Below are 24001 nucleotides of genomic sequence, written 5' to 3' on the forward strand. Positions count from 1 at the left end.
TTTTCTTAAGATTCAAGTTATTTTTCTGAACATTGCGGCTTTATCTTCCATTGAACAAGGGGTACAAATGATTGTGTCCATGTTTTTACAATGTAAAACATAATTCTTCCAGGATTGCACCTTATTGATTTCCATCTATGTTACCATCAACCATGACCCTACGCCTGCTGGAGAGAAATATTTCCGTTGTGTTTTGCATGAGGGCTAAAGCATTTAATTATTTTCTTAACTGACCAAAGCCCATTTTTCAAGATGTTTGCAGGTACTACTTTTTACTGGTTTCCTTAAACAGTGGTATTCTTCTTGCCTGCCTTCTATAAAAGTCCAGATTTGTAATGTGCATTAATTTTAGTTTTTCTGTCAGCATATTTACTTACATATTGGCTGCTTCTTTAACTGATGCTTTCCCTGTCAATTTGGTTAATTACCATATCTTGATAGGTTTGCAGTTTTGCCATCTTCATCATTTCCAGATGATCTAGTGTGTTGTGATATTTTCAAAGCTTGGAATGTTTTTCATAACTTAACCCAAATTTAATCTTGCTTAGAACTTTCTCCAATCTCTTTTCTTTGCTGTTGTATGTGAACCAATGTTATCTACCAAAGTTTTTTGTCCTTCAGTGAACAGCTGTGTACTGTACATGCAGAAATTGTATGAGACTTTGGTCATTTAATTAGATCACTTTTATTCAAAAGATCACTTTTTTTCAAAAATCAGAGTTGCATTTTCCAGATCTTTATTATAAAACATCTATCAACATGCCAATTATGAGCTCCTTTTAGTTGGCCTCTCACATAGTGTCACAATGAAATACAGTTATGTTTGTAAATATGTATATATATAAAAAAAATAAAATGTCAAGCGATTTCAATGCATTTGCAAGACCCTTTAAAAATCCTTGGACACATTGTGCTTTAAGAAGAGTCAGAAATTGCTTTGAACTTTCTTTCCTTTTTCTTGCAGTTTAGTTTTAGTGTCTCTTAATTCCCAGCAGAGACATCAGACTTGCATAATTCACATGCACTTGGTGTTCCTAGCAGAACCACAGGTGCTGCCAAATTAACCAACTTTGTTAACTCTAAAAGTTGACTTCAATCAAATGGAATAAAGTAGCTGTGCTGTTAGAAAAAATGTTTTTGAACTTCAAGCCCTTCCCTGGGGAAATAGTAGTGCCGACTTCTCACAGGTCCAACATATAAATTACTGAAACTATGTGATGCATTTAGATGTGTCCTCACCATGTGTTTGCTTTTGCTCACCTTAAAGCCTCAATGTTTATCAAAGTAGACAATGATTACAGCCAGCACCCATGTGTCACATCAAAGAGGGCAATGAGGTTTTTTATCTTGAAAGTCGCGGTTCTGCATGTTTTTTTGGCTGCAAATTGAGCTTAGAATGAAAACCTTTATGTAGGCAGCTCCATATTCTCATAATTACCAATGGAAATCCTATAATCATAGACATTTATCACAAAAAAAATCTAAGGCTTAAATTATGAGGGGCTTACTGAATCTAATGAATTGTTGTAATTCATGTAAATATTTCTTTTGCAAAAACTGTACAGAAAGTTAATAAAACTGCAAATAATACTTGTGAAGGATATTTTGCTTATGCAATTTTTTATATAAATTTGCTAATCACATAATAAATGGAAACAAATTGAATTTCAAATTCCCAATTTTCTAGGGTTTATAGATGTTGAGGCTAATGCCATATTTCACACTTAAAATATTATTAGCTGTTCAACGGTCTTTCATCTCACATGAAATGAGAGAGAAATACAAGCCCATTTGTGGAAAAAGCTACTTTAGCTAGCATTTTGGTCAAATACCATTCTTCTCGGTCAATTCAGAATAAACTCTAATGGCAATTTATGTCCAAAACAATTATTCCAATCTCAAGTTGTAATTGATATTCTATACAACAGGCACAGAGAGTAGATACATTCTTAAACATTAGAAAGGGACAATATGTAAAGAAAAACAAAACATCTCTTAATAAATAGGTATTAAAAAAAAAAAAAAAACCTTAGCACATTAACAATTTTACACTCTTTCCAAAGTTTGTTTCAAACAATTGTAGTATAAGAACTTAAAGCTGATTTTTTTTTTTTTTTTTGATTCTGGTTTTTCTTACACAAATCTTTTTTTGGGTGATACATTGGCTGTAAATTTGTTATTTGTTTTGGTGGTTTAGTATTTTATAAACTACTAGAGGTATTTTTTTAGGGGAGGCAAAGATTGATATTAGGTTCAGTTTTCCATAGCCTTCTTCAAAAATGTTGTCTGATGAAAAATTCAGCTTTACATTTTTTATACACATGCAATTGTTTTTAGTGTTTTGACTGGAAAGATATTTAGCTCTATAATAAAATCTTTCAAAGGTGCAAGCTAAATAGGTTTTTCAAAGTAGAATAACATTCAAAGAGAGTATTTCTTTAAAGATATCACACAGAAGCAAAAATACCCTTTCTTTGCTTCCAAAGTCAGTTTTGTCAAAAGAGATTATGATATTCCACTTTTTCTAATTTAGGTATCTTCATTTGCCATTTAGGAAATCATTCATACTCAAGAACGAAAAAGCCTCCTCATAACAGAGGTTTCCTGCTGCACTATATAATGAACATACACACACCAAGCCACCTGCTGTGATTTTCAGGACTCAGAAATAGTCCATTCGGCATGAAAACAACTGCTATTTATCATACAGACTCGCCATAAGTGAGAATAAGCAATTAAAATATCTGGGTCAGAGCTTTCTGGAATTGTGCTTACACTAAACACAGAACAACCATTCATCACCCGAGAGGAAAGATGAGATGAAAAGAAAAGAAAGAAAGAGACGGACTGGAAGCAACTTTTACAATGTTGAAACCATCATCTAGATAGGCTTAAAAAGAATTAAACTTACTGCTTAGTAAGGTAAATATGGTCATAACTTTAAGTTTTTCAGTGTCTTGAAGGCTCATTTCTAATTTAGGACAAACGCAGGATGGCTGAAAATATCAGTCTATGATTTTAAGTAGAATAACTTTATCATAAAAGAAAATATAAACCTGTGCTGGCTGATCAAAACATACTGACTGATATAAGCTGGAGGGATTCCATGGGTCTATTTCTAAACTGTCTCATATCTTACATGGCCTATTGGGATCTGTGTTTCTTACTCATGGTAAACATGAGCTTAAAAATCCTGTGGGGTTCCTCAAGGCTCAATTTTTGGGTCACTGTTATCTATGACTTATATATTCACTGCATGTGTCTCTCTGTGGTGTATGGATTTACATTTCTGATTTTACAACAAAGGCTGGGCTCAAATTCAAGTACATCCAGCAAAAAAATAAGAGTTCTTCTGAAAGCTGCGCATATAGGGAAAATATAGTACAGCTATTGACTCAGACATTCAGAAGCAGAGAGAGTTTGTTTGATGCATAAAAGGTTTTTCGGTGTGTATGCAGAATAAGACATGAGCACAGTGGAATTTCATTAATAGTGTGTCTACAGGAAATCAAGAGCACAATGTAGCTCTCAAATAAAAAAGGGTGGTTTTAGCAGACCTGCTGTTTTCTAAAGTGCAAGGTGTGCTATTTGGATGTCAGGCTCAGAACATCATATGAGATGGATGCTCCCTATTGTTTCTTTTTCAGCTTGGACATGAAGTACTGGGAGAATAAGGTTATCAACTTTCTCTTGTCTGACACGAGGCAATATTTGAGTGAACCAGGACAGATCTGAGTGAAAATGGCTGTGGAGTTTTGAGCTACTAGGGTTGTCTTCAACGAGCTACCTCAGGTCTCTGACCATCAGGTTGTGCATGTAGAAGAAGAAGAAGGTTCCTAGCATTGATGGAAGTTTGGAAGCCGCAGTTTCATGCCACAGGGCAGCATCACTCTCCTGCCTAAAAGGAGGAAATCTGCAGGACAAGATTCTTTAAAAAGCCTCTAGCTAGAGAAAGTATAGAACAACTTTATCCCTGGTGGGTCTGTAGTAGATACGTCTAATTTGCAATGTTTTTGTCACAACTCAGAACAGAAGACCCAGTTTTCAAGGCAAGACAGTGATTTCACTCAAAAAATATTTTTTAAACCCTGGTGGATGAGAGTAGCAGTGGCTAGAGCATCTATTACAGGAAACTGCAGAAAGGAAACAGGTTAGTGACAACATAAATTTCATGGAGGAAGATTATAAACATGAGTCACTAACCTGGTTTACAAGTTCAGTCGGTGCCCAAAGAATGACATAGGATTCAGCTGGTGGGCTGCCAACAAGATGCAGCAGGTGCCACCCAGAGTGTCTCAGATGCTGCAGCCCCAAAGAACAAGAAGGAGTCCAAAGAAAGCTCTGGCTCACAGATCAGAAAAGGAAATGGCAAGCTCAGTGGTTGACAGGCAAAAAAGGATCAGTTAATCTGAAACACTAAGGTACCCTAAAAACATGCTCTTCACAGGCTGGAGAAAAATAATCTGGCCCTGATGACTGGGAGCAAGCAGCTTAAATAGAGGCAGGAGCAGGTGCATATATTGAGCAGTAATGAGAAACCTGGGCAGAGTTAGACAGGTGAGTGAAATGAGTAATTAAGTCAGTCATCAGCTCCAAGATAATGAGGGTGTTGTGAGGTTTCTGGTTCATTAGGCCTAAAACCAGGCAGAGCACTGAGGGCGTGCTTAAGACTAACTTTGGTCTGTGTGCTGCTTCATTGATGTGTGAAATATTGGCAAGGCTACGTGCCTTTCTGGTATATTTTGCATGGCCTTTCTTAAACCCCTGCTTCAGAACCTATACTCAATTGCTCATAGTTTAGATTTTTCCCTATTTTAATAGCAAGGCAAGATCAGTTTGTTTGTGTATCACAATTCATTGCAAAGACAATTCAAAGGTGCTTTACACAAATTAAACAATAAAATAAAGGGAAAATAAAAGCAAATAAAGATTAAAACATGATAAAGTCAGGTTATAGTAAAATTTGGACCAACAACAAAGGGGGACATAGGACCTACATACTGCTTCTCCACCCTTGGTTCTAGATCTGGGTGTATAGAATAGGCTTGCAGTTTTATCTGCTGATGTTATTGTTTATACAAGAAATCAGCTGGAATTCAACAAGCTAGCAGAGATAAGTTCTTTGTACTGTATATACTGTGGGTAAACTGGGGGTAAAAGTGAGACCTTAGTCACTGGTGAATTGTGTGAAGGGCTTTGGTTCTTTTATGGAAACTAAAGGGTATTACATACTGTATGTTTGCTTAAAAAAACATAACTATTGATAAAACATAACTACAAAAAAACATAACTATTGATAGCTACCTACTAGTGGTGAGCCGTTATCGGTGTTAACATGCTGCGGTAATGCCGGACTGCTATCACTGTAAACAAATATTGCCGTTAATCAGTCTTGTTTGTATGCCTATTGTTAACACAAAAGTGGCCAAACTAGTCTCAATCAAAAATGAAAGCAAAACCTTAAAAAACATTTTTTTCAACATTTTTACCTACCACACTTTTTTTTAAAGCAATCGACTGTCAATAAATTAAACCAACTTTCTTCTTACATCTTGACACAAATAACACAGAAAAATACTGTTACATTTTTGACAGAGACCAATAGAATTCTGTCATCATGTGTTGATTGGTCTCTTTTTATTTTCTATAGATGAAATCATGACACATAACACACTTGACATACCACTGGCTGCCATAATAATAGGTTTGTCTGGTGTCTAACAATAGAACATATAAATTTGAACCTTTTTTTGTCAGTTTTTTTGTATTTTTTGACAGATTTCCTTCCTGGACTGCCCTGTGTTTACGCCATCCATCTCCTCTTCAGCTTCTCCGGGCCTCTTGAAGAAGTCTTCCATAATCCCATACATGGATTATAGAAGACTCAAAAGAATCATTATTCAAAGCCTTAAAATAATGTATTGAAAATGATAATTTAATGCTAACTATGAAACAAGCAGTCATTACATTATTATCCAAACCAGAAAAAAAAAGATGTATATCAACAATATGAGGCCAATAACTTAATTTAATGCAGATTACAAGTTATTCACCCTTATTTACTTGAAACTGATTAGAGACAGTTACTGCATGAAAACCAATCAAGATTCGTTAAGGTGTCTATACACAACTACATTATATTGGTTCTTGACTAAATTGACTATAATTTGTGTATTAAAGATAAAGGCTTTTTTATTTTCAAATGTCCATAACTTTATAAAGCATCCCTTTATAATTATATCGTTAGAGTATTTTGGCTCTGGTGAAAAGTTTATAAAAGTGATTAATTTCATGCATAAGGATATTAATAGTTCAGTCTCTCTCGTTACAGAACAAAAAGAAGATTTGAAGTTATTGGGTCCCTTTCCTAATAATAGCCAATATATTGAACCATTAAATGTATTTGCTTATCCTTTGAGAATAACACATCTCTCTGATGATACCACTATTTTTCTGAAAGATAAAAAAAACAGATCCCCTTAGCTATAAGAGCCTCTGGAATGTACTTAAATAAAAAGAAAGTGAGTTAATGTAAATGCACAATTATCAATAAAGCACCTTATATGGGATTCCAGAAAAAGAAAAAGTTAAATTAGGCATGATATACAGTAACAGAGTACAATAATTTGTCTGACACCAAGGAAAGTAAATGATTCTTAATTCAAAGAGAATTAAGAATGGACATAATGGACCTGATAAATATATCAATTTTTTGATGAATTCTTATTACCTACCTCGAGGCCCTCTCTCCATTTACATACCCACCTTTCTCTATACCTGTCTCTGATCACCTAATCAAATGAATTAATCAAAAAAATTATAATTTTATCTAGAAAACAAACTTCATAATGCGAGACAAAGGTATATGGTTAAAACAAAGGAAGGAAGCCTAAATGTAATAGACTATGATGCAATGAATGGGAGGATACATTTTAAATGGTTTAAACAATTTATTATAAATGGAAATGGTTTCTGGTATCATATCCATTTTAAATTATTTGAGAAGTGTGGTGCCATGGATTTTTTTAATAAGATGCAATTTTTCTATTACCTAACTATCTAAACCACATAGTGGGTACGGCAAGTGGACCTTTCAGTGCTTAAATAGCAAGGCCCAATCCCAAACGGGCCCCTAAGCACTAACCCTCTGTTTGCTTGTTCCCGTGGAGGGCCACATTAAGTGCCAACCCAAAGCACACAGTAGGTAGGGTGAGTGTACTGCCCAGCCCTTAAATAGCAAGTCTGCATAAAGTGCAGGCTCGCTGGAATTTGGTAGCAGGTGTACTAGTGGCCTGGTGGCTGAGGAAACACGTTGCACCAAACGTGAATTCCACAGGTTTGCTGCAATTTTGTCACACTGACAGAAAATGACAAGGTAGTTTATGAAAAAAAAAACATAATTTATTCCAAAATGGAAGGTCCTTTTTGAAATAGTTTTATTTGAGCGTATACATTTGTTTTAATAAAAGGTGCAAATATGTAATGATATGTTAATCTGCACCACAGAGTTACGGCCACTCACATGGGGCGTCATTGTGTTGCTATAGCAACGACTGCACTCCTTTTCCGTTGGAGGGAAGAGGCCTTTATATTCCCCCACCTTCAATCAAGGTGCCTTCCAGAGCTGCGAGTGTGACCTCACTGGGGGTGAAACTTGTTAGTGAACGGTTAGGGATTAGGTACCAGTTTGGGATTGGGCCCAAGTCTGCAGCAGTGCAGGCTCCCTGGAAATTTGCGGCGGGTGTATTGGTGAACTTGTGGCTGAGGTAACGCTGGCATTTAAATTTAAGTTCTGCTGGTTTGCTGCATCTTCGTTACATTGACAGAAAATCACATTTTACAAAAGGGTCCAATTAACTCCAAAAGGGAAGGGCCTCTACACTACAGGGCTACAGCCATGCCCATGGGGCGTTACTGTGTTGCCGTAGAAACTGATGCTTTTCTTTTCCTTTGGAGGGAAGAGGCTATCCCATTCTCATTTATAGACCCCCACCTTGAATCAAGATGCCTTCACCAGGTGAGTGTGATTTCATTGGGAGTGACAGTTGATAGTTTCAGGTTACTGCTTAAGGAGTTTGGGATTGGGCCTGAGTTTGACAAGTGGGGTGGAACAAGGTTCGGGCTTCCCCTGCCTTCTCCTGATTGAACACATGGAAGTGTAGTTTGGCTGACAAGAGAGGCTGAAATGTCATTTGGCACTCTTGGGAGGGATGTACAGCATTGCTTTTATTATATATATTCACCTAATGATGTAAGTCTTCTTTTAATAAGAGAATGTCTGGATAAACTTTTATGGAGAAACTTTATTTCTGAGTAAACTGTAGCACAATACACTCAATTTCCCCCCAAAATAATAAGCTATATGTGTCTGTAAAAGCTAACAATCTGTCACGCTGATTAGCTAATGCGATTTTCTGGCATTGTGCCAAAATGAGATCCCTGTCAAAGTCGGCTAGGAATGTTTCAAATCTGCTCAGATGTTATGCTATGTTCACACTGCAAGCACTTTCACCAGAAAAAGGGGCACGCTGCTTCATTTTTTATGCTTTTACACATTAAGCTGGTGAAGGCTCTCAGTCATCCAGGTCATAGTGAAGTACAATCCACTGGACTTGGTTTCCAAGTTTAAAAACGTTTTGCTTCTCGTCCAGGAAGCTTTTTCAATTCAAAATGTCAGGAATATTGTTGTGTTCGAGGTTTTATACAATATCCCAAGAAAAGCCTTGCTTTTGTTTTGAAACCATGCAAATTGGAACAGACGAAGGGGTCCATCCATTTGGAATGGGGATTGTTTTGCATCTTTATACATTAAGGTCAGACATGCATCAAGATAATGCTTGATGCTTCTGAAGCGAGTCCAGTAAAGTGTGTCAAGATGCGTCTGCTGCTTCTGCTGCTACTGTGTTCAATGGCAGAGAGTTGCTTTGCTATACTTGCTGTAATAAGCTGGAGAAAGTAGTTTTAATATATTTTTAGGCGAGTAAATATTTGAGACAAAATTTAAAATAAAATTAAGCTGAGGTGAGAAACTCAAATATGTCTCATAAGCATAAGAAGAGCAATATATCACACACACTTCTCTGTGCCTCATTAGGTTGCTTTCCACGTGTCAATAGCTTCTCTCCTTCTTGTGTGTGGTTTTGTTTCAGTTCACTTGTGTCAAATTTTATCACTACGAGATTGGCACACACTGTAAAGACAATTACTTTTAAAAACCAACCCTTAAGACTTTCCAGTTTGTGATTAAAAATTTACATATAAAACATGAATGTTAATGCAAAGTACACTGAACTAATTATTACAAAAAATATTCAGTGGCAACTGACCCTCTAAACATAGTATATCTATATTTGTATGAGTATCTATATGCATCTGAATATAAACAACATGTATGTGTGAGTGTGCTTGTGTAAACAGGGTTAGAAAAAGGATGTTCAATAGCAAGTGCAAGTAGCCACAGACCTTCCCCCACAGGACCCGAAGAAGACATGGAGGAGGTCAGAGCCCTAGACATCAGAATATACCCAAGGGCATAGGAGCCCCGGGAGAACCATTGGAAGGAAAAACACATTCCTTTACTGGGTGGAGAGCACAGGAGAACTCTGGGGGTCCACCCAGCAGCTACCCAGCCAGGGTGGAATAGACCAAGACTCAACCTGATAAAAAAAAAAAAAAACAGTAAGCAGCACATAAATTCCCATCCACATATTTTTACATTGACTAAAATCTAAGCAAAAAGTTTACCTGTGATTTACACATTATGTCCAGGAAGAAGTTATCCACTCCAGTTCTAAGAAACTCCAATCTGATGAGGCATTACTAATTAGCTTTGTAACTAACCTTTTTGGAGAGGTAAATTGAAAATATGACCAAACATTTTTTTTTATAAAGTTTAAAAGTATTGTATGTGAGGTCTTCAGAGATTGAAATATAGTTATAGAACAAACCCCACTTTAAATTCACTACTTAAATTCACTCATTTTTATTAGCAAAGCCCACATACTCAACCTTGCTGCCCAACCCACAAATGCATTTTTTAATATTGCATTAGATAGGGGTAAGTAATCTGTTATCACATCTAAAGGTATGTGTTAAATCAGATCAGCTTTATGTTACTTGCATTGTTTTTTTGTTTTGTTTTTTCAGTCTAGCTCATTTTAACTTTTTCACTGCATATCCTTGTACAGTTATATCTTATGCACACCTTATTTGTTGAGAAAAGAAAAATCTACAATATTAAATGTGTCCAACCCATTGTATTTTCTTTTTAACAAGTTGACAATTTGAGCTTATGATGCAGGGAGAAACAGATGCCAACCTCCCACAGGCTCAGATCTGGTAAACAAACCAACCTATTGCTACAAAAAAAAAGCAAAAAAAAGGAAAGAAAAAAACTTCTCATTAAATCTTAGACAATGCAACTTTATCAGCCACCCACGACTAACGCAAAACTGTTTAACAGTAATGAGAAGGAATGGGCTGAAAAGCAATGAGTTGGTGCGTTGAGGCAGCCGAAGTGAAGACACGGAGCTAGAGAGGCTGCACTTTACAAGAAGGCTCTATTCGACGAAAAAAAGGCAGTACTTATATGGATTTGTGTTGATGAACTAACATAACATATTATTAATATTTTTTAAAACCTCTAAATGATTATATAAACCAGAAAACAAAATTTTTGTGTGTTTTGTGCATAACATGTGACCTTTGCTGTGTTTTTCCTGCATTGGTTTATTTAAGTCTTCAGTTTGGTTTTCTTCTGTTTCTGAGTGCCCATGCACTCATGTATATGTTTCTAGAATCAGATAGAAAATGTCAAGAGTTTAGTGATTAACTACAGTATTGGCAGCTTTTCAGTTAAAAGAGGGGAATATATTGCTACTGAGGTTTTATGATGAAATACTACATTTAAATGTGATCTTTTAATGGTATCAGAGAGAGCCATTGGGGAGTTCACTAATGCTACTGTATATCAGCTCATTGGTTTCTTTGATGGTCCCAGTAGGGATCTTACTTATTGCTTCATTCACATCATCCAGGAGATCATCTGGTAGCACCTCACGTAACTTTACTAGCCAGTGTCAAGGTTTAGAGGTTCTAACCTGAGGTTCTAATATGACCTTATTTCTCTGATTCTGTTCTTGCATCATGGGTTAATGGTGGTGCCTGTTTAAATGAATAAATAAATCAGAAAAAAAAAAAAATCTAATGAAAAACTGACAAAAAGCACATCCAGTACCATTTTACCTATAGCTCTAGGTTAGATGTAACCAAATAGCCCACAAGGTTCTCTGGAAGCAGACACAATTTCATAAAAAAAAGAAAATCTTAGTGCACTCTAAGACTGCTGTCTTATTTGTTGATGTAATTAGAAATAAACACAGGGATTAGATAATTATGTTTACAGCATCCTCAACAGAGCAGGAGGTGAACAGCAAAGATTCGATAACATCTGATGGACTGGAGTTGGAGTAAAAAAATTGTTGATAACAGCCATCTGGCACTGATATACAAACTACAGATGCTGGTGTAGGTGGGTCAGATGCTATTTGCAGAGTTTTCCAAGTGTTTGTTTTTGTACTGAAGAGTGAGCCAGATGGGTGGAGGTTACTGCTGGAAAATTTAAATGGTGAGTGACAAGCTTGCTGTCAGTCACAAGGACATACGTTAAAACTGAATCCTGTCAAAGTGTTTCGTAGGAAATTAATTCTGTCCATATCCAATCCAATCCAATCCACTTTATTTATATAGCACGGTTTAAATAAACACAAGGTTTCCAAAGTGCTGCACAAAAAGATAAAATAACTAAAATAAATAAAAGTAATAAAATAAAATAAAAGCACTGCCCGCACAGGATAAAAATATGCATGTGTATACATAAAATCAACATGTGTACATAAAATCAACATGTGTACATAAAATCAACACTCTACATGGTGTTAAAAGCCAAAGAAAAGAGGTGGGTTTTAAGAAGAGTTTTAAAATGAGACAGAGAGGTGGCCTGTCTAATGTGCAGCGGCAATGCATTCCAGAGTTTTGGAGCTGCAACAGAAAACGCTCGATCCCCTCTGAGCTTAAGCCTTGCTTTAGGCACTGTCAGGAGCAGCTGATCAGCTGACCTGAGAGATCGGCTGGGAGTGTAGGGGTGCAGAAGCTCAGAGAGGTAAATTGGGGCAAGGCCATTCAAGGCTTTAAAAGTAAATAAAAGAATTTTAAAATTAATCCTAAAATGGATGGGCAGCCAGTGGAGTGAAGCTAAAACAGGTGAAATGTGCTCGTACTTGCGTGTGCCAGTTAAAAGACGTGCAGCAGCATTTTGAACAAGTTGAAGACGAGCAATTGAGGACCCAGCAATCCCCACATAAAGTGCATTACAGTAATCCAGCCGAGTGGTCACAAAGGCGTGGATTACTGTCTCAAAGTGCTTTCTCTGAAGGACTGGTTTGATCTTTGCCAGCTGCCTTAGCTGGAAAAGGCTAGATTTCATTACAGCTTTTATCTGGCTGTCAAATTTAAGGTCTGAGTCCACTTTTACCCCGAGGTTTCTTACAGTTGGTTTACTGTATTGCGATAGAGAACCGAGATCAACTAGGGAGGGGGTCACAGATGTGCCACCAAAGACCATGACTTCTGTCTTTTCTTCATTAAAATTCAGAAAATTTAAAGAGATCCAAGCTTTAAGGTCAACACCTTAACAGTGGTTCAACAGAGTAGGAATCAGCCTTTTTGAGGGGGACATAAATCTGGCTGTCATCAGCATAACAGTGAAAGGAAATGCCATGTTTCCTGAGAATGGAGCCAAGTGGGAGTAGATAGAGAGAAAATAAAAGAGGGCCAAGCACGGAGCCCTGTGGGACCCCACATGAGAGAGGAGCAGTGGAGGACACAGAGTCATCAAGGCTGACACAGAAAGTCCGATGTGACAGGTAGGACATGAACCATTCCAGTGCTAAGCCCCTGATGCCCTCCACTGTATCAAATGCTGCAGTCAAATCTAAAAGTACAAGGACAACACAGTGTCCAGAGTCAGTAGCTAAAAAGATGTAATTAAAAACTCTTAAAAGCGCTGATTCTGTGCTGTGCAATGTTTTAAAACCAGATTGGAAAATCTCAAGAACATTTTGTTCATTTAAAAAGTCCATGAGCTGAGAATAAACAATCTTCTCTAAGATTTTTGAGAAGAAAGGCAACTTAGAGATAGGCCTAAAATTCGACAGAACAGTAGGATCCAGCCCAGGTTTTTTTAATAAAGGCTGCACGACTGCATGTTTAAGATTTAAAGGGACTACTCCAGAGGACAGACTGCTATTAATAATTGTGAGACACGATGGCCCGATAGTGGGAAAGACCTCCTTAAAAAATCGGGGTGGGACAGTATCATCTGGAGACCCTGAAAGCTTCAAGTGACCCACAATCTCCTGCACAAAAGGCTGGGTCACAGGTTCAAACATGTCAAACACAGCAGAGCAGGGGACAAACACCGAAGGATCAGAAGCAGGAGGTGAAATAAGTGCTCTGGTAGAAGTGACTTTATCAATAAAGTAGTGAAGAAAGTTCTCACACACAGCAGGGGAGGCCTCAATTACAGTCTGAGGTGCATTCAGAGCAGAGTTGATAACTTTAAACAACACACAAGGCTTACCACAGTTTAAAAGAACAATATCGGAAAAATATCTTCTTTTAGCCTCTTTCACAGTGGATTGGTAATGACGCCAACACTCTCTCAGTAATTGAAAAGATATTTGCAATTTGTCCTTTTTCCACTTTCGCTCAGCTCTTCGACAATTCTGTCTGGCAGTCCTGGTTGTTTCATTCAACCAAGGCTCTGATTTAGCTTTCTGCTGCCTGATCTTTAATGGAGCTGCAATGTCTATGGCAGTTTGACAGGTGTCGAGAAACCATGAGTTAAGAGCCTCTGTATCCTCATACAAAGACTCAGGAATAACGCAGTTCTGACTGTACACTGCGGAGAAGTGAGCAGCAGTGGAAGGGTTAATCACTCTGCATCTGTGAGCAGCAGCGTGAGATTTAACTATGTGACAGCAAACAGGAGCTTCAAAAAGTACAGGCATATGATCTGAGAAAAAAGCGTCACAGACCTCCAGGTTAAGAACAGGCAAACCATAAGATAAAACAAGATCAAGTGTGTGACCACGTTCATGTGTAGGCCCGAGTACAGACTGAACAAGATTAAAAGAATCAATGATATTTAAAAATTCCCGCGCTAAAGGGCTTTCAGGGCAACACACATGAATATTACAATCTCCAACAATAAGGACCCGGTCATATTTGGGCATGATATCAGCCAAGAACACAGAAAAGTCTGTTAAAAAGTCTCTGTTATATTTTGGAGGCCGGTAGACCACAGCACACAGTACCCTGTGAGAATGCCCCAGCTCAAACAAACTGAGTTCAAAGCTGGTAAAGGAGGTTAAGAGCGATATCTGTTTACAATCAAAGTTACTCTTAAAAACAGTCGCAATTCCTCCTCCTCGGCCAGACGTCCGAGGAGAGTTAAAAAAGGCGCACTCATCAGGTAGAAGATCGGTGAAAACACTGGACTCACCAACCTTCAGCCAGGTCTCAGAGATGAAGAGGAAATCCAAATTCCGGGATATGAAGAAATCCTTAAGAATAAATGATTTATTCACAAGCGATCTGGCGTTTACCAGGCCAAATCTAGCATGAGCTGGCGGGTCAGGGCGATCAGCTGACCGGGAGGCCCGACACAGAGGCCGCAGGTTCCCCAGATTTACTCCGCGCCAGCGGGGACGAAGAGAGCAGAGTCCGCGGGGTTGAAACATCACATCCGAGCCCGCTACCGGTACCAACCAGGCAGCGACGGGGTCCAGGGAACGTCGAGAGACACAAAGGCGAAGCCCCGCTCCATATCCACCTCGATCAGGACGTACCAACCCGGCCTTCAGCCTCACCAGACAGCCGCTACGCTTACCCCGGCGGCGGGGCCGTTTTCGCCGCGGGGGTGGCGTCGGAGTGTGGCAGAGGTATGTCGGGATGCCCGATAGGAAAGGAGGCAACGATTTTTGTCCATAATAATTGAAGTTGACGTTGACAAGATTTTTGGCGTAAATCCTCAGATCTAACAGTGTTTGGCGATCATACACCCGTAGAGTGTTGACGGTATGTTCAAAATAAGTTATAAACAATAGAAAAACAAACAACAATCGGAGCAGCTGACGGCCCGCCTGACACACTGGCGCCATCTTGCTTTCACAAAAACCAAATACCCCAAAGAAGCATATGTGAACTGAAACTCATCTTGAAACTGGTCATTCCCTGAAGCCGTTCTTATACTGCATGGTGGCACTACTGCTGTCTGACTTTATCACTGTAGGATGTGTAATATTGTGTAAGATGGTTGTGGTAGTGTAAATAGATCCAACTGCATGGTAGGAGTGCAGAAAAAGGACAGTTATTTTAAGTAATTTTTTTTTTTTATTGTATGTTATGAATGCTTCTTTACTGTAAACATCCTATTCTGAAAAAAAAAATGCAATTTTAACACCACTTTCATTTATTTGATTGACAAGGAAAAACTGATGGCAAAATGTGACAGTCAGGTAAGCTTTTCATTCATGCAACAGCTACTAAATATGTGAGATTTCTCCCTCACAGAACCTTAACGGCAAAAAAGCAAACAAAAAAAACATGAGGAGGATTCTTTAAAAAGATTTCTTAGAAGTTTTGTATTTGTTTTCCAACAAAAGTTTACTGCATAGAGTTTGATCCAATACCCTACACTATGTAAAACTTTATATGCTGTAAGAGAATGTGAACAAATTAAGACAAGCACACATGTCGAAGGAATTGTAATTTTGTTGTGGACAAAGGTTTTTTTGCCCGCAGTGGGGATGTTTTTTTTTTTTTTTTTTGAATTCAATTCAATTTCAAGACATTTTATAACACAAACTGCTCCATGTTATATTCACTAATATGTAATTTATTCAATCATGTGAATACATTTAAGTCAATTACAAACATTCTCATGTTTGACAGTTTGACACTTATAGAGATCTAGCAAAGTGCAGCCTATTATACCAATTGGTTAAAAGTTTCATATCTGAAGAAGCCCTACTACAGTAGATCCATTAAGTCATTAATATTGTACAATTAATTTATGTGGAGCATGCTTATGGCATTAGTGAAAATAAAACCTGGCTCAGTAGAGCAGCCATCTACTGAGACAGAGTACAGAGTGAAGAAGACAAAGCAGACATTCAAAAACCTAAACCCCAAAAAAGCAAACAAATTAACGAACAAATTTAAAAAATAAATGATGAGTGATAAAATCCATTGGATAAAGAATAAAGAAAGTTAACTTAAAGTGAAACACAATTTTTAATTTTTAACGTTAATACATCATGTTCTACTCACCCATATGAGTTTTGTGTCATTTGGAGCCATTCTGAAGATATTCCATTTGGTTATATCCAAGTAATGTCTTCTTATGGGCAAACGGCTTGAAGGCACAAACTAAACTGTTCATAATTTATTATTTATGGTATGCCAGCATTCATAACATCTAGGCGAATCACTGTCCCTCAGACATCCGCGGTTATATTTTTTATATTTATATCTTTTAAAAATGAAGCGGCGCATGTATGACGTCATCCGGCTACCGTTCATTCTTCCTGTCCGCTGAACTGCTGCTAGTTTTACTCACATGCCTGGAAGATGTCTAGTGTTACTACCACAGATGAACCCTCTCTCGAAATTGAATTGAACGATAAGCATCCCCAGGTGGCTAGCCTGGGTTTTCTCATCACATGACACAGCCAATATATTTTTATTGGCTGTGTCATTTGTAAATTTTAAGAATAATCTGTCCACTCTATTAGCGAAGAATAACACAGTTACTGACATACATTACAGGTGAGAGAGAGAAAAAAAAAATGAATCGTACAGTTTTATTCAAATATATTTTTTTGATTTTATTTTACATGTTTGATGAGCAAATGTTTGTATGGCCTAGCCCTACCATTTCCATGGTCCTTTGACTGCAGGTTCTGGTTACTAAAACATTTGATATAAATAAACATCCCTTCCAATATTTTTAGGAATTGAAAATTAAGTCCTTAGTTAAAGTTTGAATTTATAAAGGAGAGTTAAAGGTAAAATGCAAACATTTTGGGGGGAAGCATAGTGTCCTGGCAAGCCAGATTGATAATTTGTTGCACTCTGTCATGATGGGTCTCTGTGATTAAACCCACATGCAGAACACCACAGGAGACTGAGTAAAAGTTCAACAGTTTATTTTGATAAGCACACACAGAGTAAATATTTGCACTGGTTCTGGTACAGGTCCGGGACTGGGTTCACAGAGTAATCTGCAGAGAGGGATTGTTTGGTTAGCCAGGTAGCAATGATGTCTTGACAGAGTTTGATTCTGAGTTGTACCTGATGAGGTTCAGACTGATCAGTGGAGAGAGGGAACCGGTTGGGTCCAGAGACTGAGGGTTCAGCAGAGAGCTTAGCAGCGGCAGAGCTTAGCTTCAAGCTAGCGAGGTTCAGACCTTGAGTTGTTCTCCAAGTTCTCTCCTGAGAACTAGCAGGGAGATTCAGACTGAGGATCTTCAGGTTTGGCTTCTCAGAGCAGGCAGGCAGGGTTCCAAACATGAGCTCCTACAGAGCTCCAGACTTCGATCAGGTTTCCTATGTGGCAGAGAAGACAAAGACTGGTTAGAATCAGAGTTACTCTCCAGAGCAGACAGAGATTCTAGGTTCAGGCTGAGGCTCAGGTTCTGGTAACCAAAACTGGTCAACACTCCGGCGCTGAAGGGAAGTCAAACCGCTGCTTAAGTAGCTGGTCTCCAGATGAGATGAATCAGCCTCAGGTGTGCAGGTGGCTTCAGCTCAGGAGACCCAGGGCGCTCTCTGCTGGAGAAAGGTGGCAGATCTCCAGATCCCAACACACTCAAGTTTTGTTCTACACATGACCAATATGGTACAGTACCGCTCTCATCAAATCCCTATGGGGAACTGAAGGACATTCAGCAGAAACCTCAGAGCTGATTGGCGAAGCGACACAGAGTACCTGTATAGCAATGTTTGGTTTTCGGCGTTTGTGGTAACGAATAAAAAAAACGTCAGCAGATGCATAAGAAACCACAACAATTTACACTTCTAATGCTCCTGTTGCTCTTTCAAAGATGAAATCATTAATTCTGTCTTAACAGATGTTATATCAGCAGTTAGGCATGCGTCTTTATAATTGTCATGTTTTTTTTCGTTTCCTTGTGAGCTTCCTAAACCATAATAATGCAATGTAATTGGCAAACCCTTTTCGGATCTGTCTTAAACAGTTGAAGGGGGAGTGGTAAAATATAGATTCTTGTTTGTTTACCACAAGAATGTGTAAAAAAAAAAAAAAAAAAGGAAATCCCTTTACTGTCCAACAATGGGGAAATCCCCTCTCTGCATTTGACCCATCCCCTGGGGGAACAGTGGGCTGCCATTTTGTGGCGCCCAGGAAGCAGTTTGGGGTTAGGGGTTTTGTTCAGGAGTGGAGGCTGTGGAGATCGAACCGGACACTTGCAACCTTCTCAGAGCACAAGCGCACAGCTCTAACCACTAGGCCAACACCCATGAATTCAGCTTCTAGAAAAGGTCAGAATCATCAGCCTGCAATTCAACAGGTTTACTCCTGCTCTGAGGTTGAGGTCATCAGGTACAAAGGAATATTTATTTTTTGCCTTCCTGAATTATCTTATGCGCAAATTGTAAAAATGTGCTAGTGAGCTGACAAAGCTTAGTACATTAGCTCTTTTACATTTTGGTCCTCATAAAAGTTTGATATTGACTATAAAAATTTGCGATCAATGGGCTTACAAGATAAATTAGGTATTTTTGTTATTTTGGTAAAATTAGTGAAAAAAACAGCTGAACCAGAGATCTGGTTATTCATATGGTGATATACCATAGATCTATCAATTAATGTTTCTGCTATAATAAAAATGTTTAACTTGCCCCCCATCATCCTCTATTAGCTTTTAGCTCTTTGTCTTTTTTATGACTTTCTTTTGCCCTCCACCTCCTGTCATTAACTCTTGTGTTTCAATGACATTCACCACCTTACATCATCTCATCCCACCTTACATCATCCCATCCCACTAATCATCTTGCCATACCCCCATACTACTGTTCTAGCTGTCCTTTGTCTCTCTTTGGTGTTTTTTTTTTTTTTTTATTTGTCTTTAGAAATTCTCCTTCAACCGTAGTCTGCTTTTTATTTCTTATTATTTTCACGTGTGCTCAGCTTCTGGTTTTGTTTATTTCCTTCACTTACAACCTTCTGTTTACATGCAGCAGATTTCCTTTTTCACAGCCTGTGTGCAACGTTCTTTATTTACAGTATTCAAGTGTTATTGCCTCAAAGCTGCTGTTGCATTTTTGTGGGGACTGATGCTATATGTAGAGGTGACGGGTGTCAACTGTGGGCGGAGCAGTGGGCGGGCTTTATTAAGACAGAGGAGGCATGATTCCATCTGTCAGATAGACCCTGGAACATCTCTTTTAATAGCTCCATCATCAGACGCTGCCAGCAACCCTAATTGGCAGAACGTGGGAGTTGATGGTATTAAAATGGCTGCTGTACTGTTCACCTCCATGACTGCAGCCTGTCAGTTATATCTTCAGAAGGGATAGGGGGCTAAGTGGAAATGGACGGGGAGAGCCGAAGGAGTGGGAGTGAGAGTGAGAATCGTTGGGTTGTGGAGGTGTCGACTTGGAGACATGGAAAGATATATATATTTTTTCAGTTTGCTGTTTTTAAGCAGAGCTGGGATTTGAAATCCAACAAAGCTGCCAATACACCAGTGGAAGCAATCTGCCACCAGTTTGCAAAGCCATTAATGATTAATTTCTTTAATCGTTTTATAATTGTTTTGTAATACGGTCATTAAAATAGAGAATTCATGCCTAGAAGTTCCTCCGGGTCCAGAAGACTTTGGATTTATTTCACAGTAACTAAAGCTAAGTACTGTAAAAGATCCTGAAACCATCTGAGGAGAAACAAATATGATTAGTTCTTGTTAAAGAGAAATTTATCAGTAAATCAATTTACATGAAGTCATATCTAAATGGCTAATTCATACCAATAACTCACCTTAAGGCAGTTTTTGTCCCTGAAATTGTTCCAAGCATCTGACAATATTCCATTAGAGTCAGAGGGTGATTCCTCTGACTCTAATGGAATGCTACACTATGTCAGATTTCATATTGCATGGTAATAATAAACCTGGACTTTCACATCTCTTGACCTTTGGAACTCTAAATGTTAATGTCACATATTGAGTTTATTTTACTATTTTTAACAAAGAGCGAGACAGAAAAGGGAGATTTAGCGTGGTGGAGACCAGTCATGGCATGAGTGGGATTAAATAGAGAATTAAAGTTATATCATCAACACTACACATGCACCAGGCTGAGACTAAACATGAGACGGCTGCTGCGATGCTGCAGCAGTCTCCTGATCAATCTCCTGAATTTCTTATGCCAGGTGGGAAAGTTAGGATAAGAAGTTCATATCCCTCAACCTTTAAGAAAGAGCGCAAACCTACATAAACTGCTTTTCTCTCCAGAGGTGTTGTTAGAGCCCGAGCAAGCTTTTCCAGCCCGCCCATGCCTAAGGTTTACCAGCGCCAGACCTTAACATAAAAAATGATGTGGGTGTGTATGGCCATGTTTTTGTTAACTGGTGGGGGCAATTTCCCTTGAATATGCTACATTTTGAGGACTTATAGGTACTGTACTTGTGAGGACCAATTAATGGTCTCCATTCTAGGGGTGGGGTGATGTTTATAACTAAGGTAGGATTCTTGATTTGGTTAGTTTAGGGTTGGGTATGGCTTGGTTACGGTTAGCATAAGTGTTATGCTAGATTCACACCGGACGCAGCAAGAGCAGCAAAATCGCGTCTGCTGCTTCATTTTTGCTGCTTGTACCAGTTAGTTCTGATGCGCGGCCGAAGCAGCTTTGCTGCTCTGGCTGCACGGTGCAAAAGTGGGTCTGACGCGCGTTGGGCGGAGCTTCACTATCCTTTCCCTGCCTTGCAGCTATATTTGCTGTGATCAGTGGGAATAAAGTACTTTTAATATGTTTTTAAGTGAGAAAATACACCTGAAAACTTCAACAGTGCAGTCAGTTCATCCAGATTACGATCCTGCCTTCCAACGTTATTTCTGTCGGAGCCGCTCAGACACCCCACATACCAGCGGTGCGCCGACAGTAGGAATCCCATTTAACAGCAGCCTCTAGCCGGGTTGCCTCCTCACGGTTCACCGCGGCGGCTGGGAGGTGTTTTTCATCTAAATATTCCGATCTGCAGGCAGCAGGATAATAAAAGCGAACATATTCTGCCGGCAGATTTCTGCATTTTAAGTTAATTTATGCATCAATAAACTGTTTCAGAGGAGTGATCACATCGCTCTGCATCATCAGCGCTGTGTCTCTCTCCCTGCCAGCTCCCAGATCAGCTTCTCTGATTGGTTGACGCGGTGCGTCGAGCAGCAAAAGTAAAATTTTTCCATCTCGAGCAGCAGCGCGTTTGCGCGTCAGATGCTGAAACGTGCTGCTTCAGCTGCTCAGACGCGCTGCGCCTGCTGCTCAAAACGCGCCGAGGGACCTTTTGCTGCGCCTTGACGCGCGTCAACCATTGACTTTGCATGTAAACTCGCTGCTTCTGTCACGCCTGCTGCGTCCGGTGTGAACACAGCTTTAGGCCATAGTAATGAATGGGAAATTAATTGAAGTCAAACAAAATCCTCACAAGGATAATGTATGCATGTCTGTGTGTATTAAAAATGCATCTAAGTGTAACCCAGAAATCACAAAAATTATGTAGCAAAAAATCAAGAAAAAAATATTAAAGTTTTGTTCGTCAGGTACTGACCACTTATCAGCCATGTTCATGTTATGTTCATTTTACCATGTGAATTACACAGCAACCTTGGGCTTTATTTAACAAACATAACTTTTAATAGTAGGAAGTGAAACTGGTTAACAAGTTAATACAAACATAAAATGATGCTGAAAAAGAGATGTATTCACGAAAAACATGAAAATACAATTAAAGAAAAGGAAGGACTGTAGAGAAATAAAAAGTAAAACATAATATTCTTTGTTTGATTATTGAGAAGTGACTATGATTACCATCTGTGCTTTCAACTGTGCCTGGAAATCCAAAATACATGAGTAGTTAATGCTTGAAATCTCAAAACAGAATGACTCAATTATTTGTCTTTACCAATATTTTCAGTTCTCTGGAATTTGTTATTTAATTCATCATGTGGATAAAAGGGAATACCGTAAAACTGTGTGTGTTACGGAGGGTAATTCAATGAATTGAATTACTATATAAATACTTTTACAGATGTCCTGCCTGTAAAGCACCATGACTGAACTATGTTAAGGAATTAGGAACGAATATACATCCAGTTTTTATTCTTCAGCCTCCCAGAAGCATTGGTCCCTTCTTTAAAATAGGCATCTGTTCTATTTTTGCCACTTGCTACTCCAAATTCACATCAATCTTCAAGCAGGAAGTTGGCTGAAAAGCCAAGTGGATCATCCATATTTACAACTAAAATACTATATATGCAGCCCGTAGATTGCAATTTTTGGACTTAAATGTATTAACCTAATTTGTCCATATAGTTAATCGACAATGCTAATAATTACGAGCATTCAATTGAAAAAATAACTACCAAACTCACCTACCCATATGATAGATTAACAACAACAACAAAAAAGGTAAGGTGATTAGATACAATTAGGTAAGAGTAGGTACTACCACAGGAATGAAGCTAGTAATGGCAGATGAAGATTTCCCTATAACACCCAAATTTCATCCAGTCTCACAAAGAACAGGTTACATGTCAGTGACTGTACTGACATCCCCCCCCCCCCCCCCCCCCCCCCTTTGACCATTATGGCCTCTCAGGACTTCATGAATCTTTGGTGTAGGCAAATGTTATCAGCAACTGCAGCTTTATCACCATACCTACATTTATCTGACTATTATCATTTCAACCTCCTCTCTTTAGCGCCCTTTCTTGACCCTGAAGCGCATCAAGACACACACCATGAACAGTACAGGACAGGATCACATGAGTGCTTTAGCACTGATGTCCAATGAGAAAGGGCTTCTTATGGAACTTAAGTCAAAGGAGAAACTATATGCTGCTGCCATCACCCACTTCACAAAGAAAGAAGGTTTTAATTTTCATCAAATAAAGTACTGCAGACCTATGTTTTAACTATTTAATATTCACATGACAACAGATCAGCTATTCCTGGATGACAGTGATCTCCGATGTTTTTACTGGTCAATAACTGGTCTTGTCTGCCTAAATCTCATTATTTTGTAGCAGGAACAGCAATCCGGTTTTGTTCCTTATATATTTTTTGTCATGATCTTGGCGCTGATGGTTTGGTTTTTTCCTTTGCTCCTTGCTCCCCTGTCTAATTGGTTCTGCGGCTGATTATCGCCGATCATTTCCACCTGGTTCCTCTACTATTTAAGTTGTGTGTTTGCCTCCCATCAGCGCCAGGTTATTCGTGTGTTTCGGTGAGATGTTTCCGAGCATTCTTTAGTCTGTCTGATTTTGACCAGTTTTCTGCCCTGTGTATCTCGAGTTTTTGCCTTGCCCCTGTCTGCTCTGTTTGTCGCACCTGATCCTGGATTCTACCGGCTTCTGAACCTGGAACTGTCTTCTGAATTCGGCCTAGGATTTCCCCTCTGGACTGGTCTGTTGCTGCTCGGCGTCTGCTTCTCGCTCTCTAGGAAGTCTGGGGGCGTGGCCGCCGCAACTGCGGTCAAAGCTCCGCGAACAGACTGAACTTTGAATCAGGTTAGTGACTAGCTCCAAGTCGTATTCAGCTCCTCATCCAGTCACTGACCTGTTGACACCTGTATTCTCCTATCTCTGCAGAGATCTGCCCCGCAGCATACGAGCAGCCCTGCAAACCTGTTTTGTTTAATAAA

Source organism: Cyprinodon tularosa, unplaced genomic scaffold, assembly GCF_016077235.1.
Source record: "Cyprinodon tularosa strain WSP-4 unplaced genomic scaffold, ASM1607723v1 ctg122, whole genome shotgun sequence".
In the NCBI taxonomy this organism is placed as follows: domain Eukaryota; kingdom Metazoa; phylum Chordata; class Actinopteri; order Cyprinodontiformes; family Cyprinodontidae; genus Cyprinodon; species Cyprinodon tularosa.